Genomic DNA, 5,234 nt, shown 5'->3' on the forward strand with positions numbered 1-5,234 from the left:
GTGGGCAGGCTGTTAAATAGAAAAGATAACTCTTTTGGGGCCCTCGCCGACGTCTCCGGACTTCCTAACATTGTCGTCTGCTGCCACGTCCTGGTTAAGGAATTTTAACTCGATTCCCTTTCGGAGTACGTGCTCAGAGCGCTATCAAACGGGCTTCCCCCATCCCTTAGGATAGACTAACCCATGTGCAAGTACCGTTCACATGGAGCCTTTCCCCTCTTCGGCCTTCAAAGTTATCATTTAAATATTTGCTACTACGACCAAGATCTACACCGACGGCTGCTCCTCCCGGGCTCACGCCCTAGGTTTTACTGCGACCGTCGTGCCCTCTTACTCATCGGAGCTTGGTACTTGTCTCGACGGCCGAGTATAGGTCGCGCGCTTTAGCACCATCCATTTTCGGGGCTAGTTGATTCGGCAGGTGAGTTATTACACACTCCTTAGTGGATTTCGACTTCCATAACCATCGTTCTGCTGTCTTAATCGACCAACACCCTTTGTGGGGTCTAGGTTAGCGCGCAGTTGGGCACCGTAACCCAGCTTCAGGTTCATCCCGCATCGCTAGTTCTGCTTACCAAAAATGGCCCACTTGGAGCTCTCGATTCCCTGGCACGGCTCAACAGAGCAGTCATGTCGTCCTACCTATTTAATGTTTGAGAATAGGACGAGGGCGTTGCACCCCCGTTGCCTCTAATCATTGGCTTCACCCGATAGAACTCGCCCGCAGGCTCCAACTATCCTGAGGGAAACTCTAGAGGGAACCAGCTACTAGATGGTTCTATTAGTCTTTCGCCCCTATACCCAAGTCAGACGAACGATTTGCACTTCAGTATTGTTGCGGGCCTCCACCAGAGTTTCCTATGGCATCGCCCCACCTAGGCATAGTTCACCATCTTTCGAGTCCCGATAGGTATGATCTCACTCGAACCCTTCACAGAAGATCAGGGTCGGTCGGCAGTGCAACCGACAAGGGGATCCCACCAATCAACTTCCTTGCGCCTTACGGGTTTAATCACCCGTTGACTCGCACACATATCAGACTCTTTGGTCCGTGTTTCAAGACGAACCGAATGGGGAGCCCACAGGCCGAGGCCCAGAGCGTGCACGTGCCGAGACACGCGTTGCCGTCCACAATCACACCGATGACGTCTCCACGAGCATATCAAGAGCCCGGGCTTGGGCCACCGCTGCAATCTGCGTCGGTCAATGTCCCGAGTCGATCGGCGAACCGGCTCACACCATTCCACATCCGACCAGGACACATCGCCGACCCCCATCCGCTTCCCTCCCGACAATTTCAAGCACTCTTTGACTCTCTTTTCAAAGTCCTTTTCATCTTTCCCTCGCGGTACATATTAGTTATCGGTCTCTCGCCAGTATTTAGCCTTGGACAGAATTTATCGCCCGATTGGGGCTGCATTCCCAAACAACCCGACTCGCCGACAGGGCCTCGTGGTGCGACAGGGTCCGGGCACAACGGGGCTCTCACCCTCTCTGACGCCCCCTTGCAGGGGACTAGAGCTCGATCCGCCACTGAGGATGCTTCTCCAAACTACAATTCGAACGCTGAAGGCAACCGATTCTCGTGTTGGGCTTTTCCCAGTTCGCTCGCCGTTACTAGGGGAATCCTTGTTAGTTTCTTTTCCTCCGCTTATTGATATGCTTAAACTGAGTAGGTAGCCCCGCCTGACCCAAGGTCTCGTAGATGGCGCACTCGGTTTGCACAAAGGGCGCGTGTGGGGTCGATAAGTCCGTTACGTTGGAGTCCTACAGGCACGATTGGTCTCGAGCGTGGGGTCATCCACCGTTATCGTGGGGGACTCCGCCCCGAACTTGCTTTTCAACCAAGCACGAGGAACTGGCTCGCGTGAGGTTAACTTTCACCCACTTCCTCACATTTAACTAGTTAAGTGTGGAGGAAGGGGTGACGATGTGTGACACCCAGGCAGGCGTGCCCTCAGCCTAATGGCTTTGGGCGCAACTTGCGTTGAAAGACTCGATGGTTCACGGGATTCTCCAATTCACACCAAGTATCGCATTTCGCTACGTTCTTCATCGATGCAAGATCCAAGATATTCGTTGTCGAGAGTCGCGTGCAGCGGACCGCCCACGTCGCCACAATTCGAACACTTCACCGGACCATTCAAGCAGTAGGAGCGATGGGTGGTGTGTGCAAAGGGCAGGGACATAGTCAATGTGAGCTTATGACTCGCGCTTACTAGGAATTCCTCGTTGAAGACTAACAATTGAAATGATCTATCCCCCATCACGATGAAATTCAAAGATTACCCGGGCTTGTCGGCCAAGGCTATAGACTCGTTGAATACATCAGTGTAGCACGTGTGCGACCCATAACATCTAAGGGCATCACAGACCTGTTATTGCCTCAAACTTTCGTGGCCTAAGCGGCCATTGTCCCTCTAAGAAGTTGGTCGTGGATGGTTACCTCTACATAGTTATTTAGCAGGCTGAGGTCTAGTTCGTTAACGAAATTAACCAGACAAATCGTTCCACCAACTAAGAACGACCATGCACCACCACCCATAGAATCAAGAAAGAGCTCTCAGTCTGTCAATCCTTACTATGTCTGGACCTGGTAAGTTTCCTCGTGTTGAGTCAAATTAAGCCGCAGGCTCCACTCCTGGTGGTGCCCTTCCGTCAATTCCTTTAAGTTTCAGCCTTACGACCATACTCACCCCAGAACCCAAAGACTTTGATTTCTCATAAGGTGCCAACGGAGTCCTAAAAGCAACATTTGCTGATCCCTGGTCGGCATCGTTTATGGTTGAGACTAGGACGGTATTTGATCGTCTTCGAGCCCCCAACTTTCGTTCTTGATTAATGAAAACATCCTTGGCAAATGCTTTCGCAGTTGTTCATCTTTCATAAATCCAAAAATTTCACCTCTAACTATGAAATACGAATGCCCCCGACTGTCCCTGTTAATCATTACTCCGATCCCGAAGGCCAACACAATAGGATTAGAATCCTGTGGTGTTATTCCATGCTAATGTATCCAGAGCGTAGGCTTGCTTTGAGCACTATAATTTCTTCAAAGTAACGGCACCGGAGGCACGACCCGGCCAGTTAAGGCAGAAGGGACGACCCGACCGGTGCACACCAAAGGCGGACCGATCAACCTAACCCAAGGTCCAACTACGAGCTTTTTAATTGCAACAACTTAAATATACACTATTGGAGCTGGAATTACTGCGACTACTGGCACCAGACTTGCTTTCCAATGGATCCTCGTTCGGGGATTTAGATTGTACTCATTCCAATTACCAGACAGAATGAGCCCGGTATTGTTATTTATTGTCACTACCTCCCCGTGTCAGGAATGGTAATTTGCGCGCCTGCTACCTTTTATGAATTTCGTAGCCGTTTCTCAGGCTCCCTATCCGGAATCAAACCCTAATTCTTCGTCACCCATCACCACCATGGTAGACCACTATCCTACAATCGAAAGTTGATAGGGAAGAAATTTGAATGATGTGTTGCCGGCACAAGGGTCGTGCGATCCGAAGAGTTATCATGAAAATTCAAAGCAACAAGCAGAGTCTGCGTTTACCTTTTATCTAATAAATGCATCCCTTCAAGAAGTCGCGGTTTGTTGCACGTATTTGCTCTAGAATTACTACGCTTATCCGAGTAGTAGATACCATTAAACAAACTATAACTGATTTAATGAGCCATTCGCAGTTTCACAGTCTGAATTAGTTCATACTTACGCATGCATGGCTTAATCTTTGAGACAAGCATATGACTACTGGCAGGATCAACCAGGTAGCATCCATCGAGGTTTGCCTGGCTCGAACGGGGCCTGGTTGGGAGGGCATCCTGCGATGGTGGGTAACCGAACATTTAGAACCCGCACGGGTCGCCCCGGGGGTTCGTCGCATGCACTGAATCTGAGAGAACTTTCCCGTCATGTGTGCCGCCCTGCCCGTTGCTTGCTTGCTTGCGAGGATAGGGCGGACCATGTGCGTGACTTCGGTGTCCTCCGAGACCTCCACCACGTGGTGGAAGCCCAGACGGAAACACTCTCTGCCAGCACACGAGGATGCCTTTTGGTAGGTAGGCAGCACAGGGAACGTGATCTCTCACTCGGGGAACCGGGTGGAAACGAGGGTGATGCCTGTTTGACCGTTCGATGCACGGGGCATGGAGCTAGCCGACAAGAACATCCTCATTACAACTCACACAGCCTCGCGTTCGTAAGACACCACACCACCGGACGATCCACCCTCCGCTCGCCGTTGGCGAGTGCGCAAATGGAAACATCAAGTGATCCAATGTCCGCATCGCTAGGTATGGAAAAGAACATTTGTGTGTCGCGTGCGTGCAACAAACTTTTCTGCCCGTGCCCACCAAGTTCCAGCACGTGATGAGAATCAAATAAAGGAGGCTTTTATTAATGAAGGAAGAGGGCATTCACCCTCACATTTAAAGTTCTTCCTTCTAGTCTTCTCAAAATTAAAAGAAGACATAAAATAAAGAGAGGATCAAGCCTAAAGCCAAAGAAGTCTACAAGCTTTCAAGAATGGGCTTCAATTAAATATCTCTCTTTATAGTTTCTTTTAAATTGTAAATAATATAGAATAGTGTTTAGAAATATGCTTAGAGGGAAACATTAGCCACCTCTTTTGTAAAAAAATCTCTAGGCTTTAGTTTAGAAAATTCTAGAAGCTTGGGGAGTGAGCTTAGTAAGGGGGGCGTAAACTTAGGAGCATTTTGGGTAGCTTAGGGAATAAGCTATGTAAATGACCAGCCCTTGCTCCTATAAAAGGAGGGCTTAGGTCCTTCATAATGCATATTTGAATTTTGAATTAGAGAAACTCTACTTAATTAGAGAGAGAATTGGAGAGCTTTGTGCCTTCCTCACTTAGTCTTATCTTGAGAGTTCTTGGTTACCTCAAGTGGCGGCATAACACACTCATCTTGGAGTCTTCATCCTCTAAGTGGCGTGATCATCCAACCTGATCCTGCCGGCAACTCGAACGTGGAGGAATCGCTTCGTAGCACTCTCTGCCCTGTCTACGCGACTGCGTCTTCTGCAGAATCACCCTCAGAACCTTCTCTTGGTGCTCCAAACGTGGCCTGCAAAACACACAGACGGCGCCTCTAGCGGCCGTTTGCACTCCGACGATCAAGTTAGTCCACAGAACCACCAAAGACTAGAAAACTAGTAGTGTGTGTGAAAAACTCTTGCTCTCTGTTTTTCCTCCCTCCAC

The 5,234-nt window shown here is 49.5% G+C and overlaps 2 pseudogenes; both read right to left on the bottom strand.

The window, feature by feature from the left end:
• The window catches only part of LOC137827350 (25S ribosomal RNA), a 4,376-nt pseudogene extending 2,676 nt beyond the window's left edge, over window positions 1-1,700 (bottom strand).
• A 306-nt stretch (window positions 1,701-2,006) lies between these two features.
• On the bottom strand, window positions 2,007-3,789 carry LOC150025868 (18S ribosomal RNA; annotated as a pseudogene).
• Window positions 3,790-5,234: the final 1,445 nt, after the last annotated feature.

The sequence above is a fragment of the Phaseolus vulgaris genome, chromosome 7, assembly GCF_051622355.1.
Source record: "Phaseolus vulgaris cultivar YP4 chromosome 7, ASM5162235v1, whole genome shotgun sequence".
NCBI lineage: Eukaryota > Viridiplantae > Streptophyta > Magnoliopsida > Fabales > Fabaceae > Phaseolus > Phaseolus vulgaris.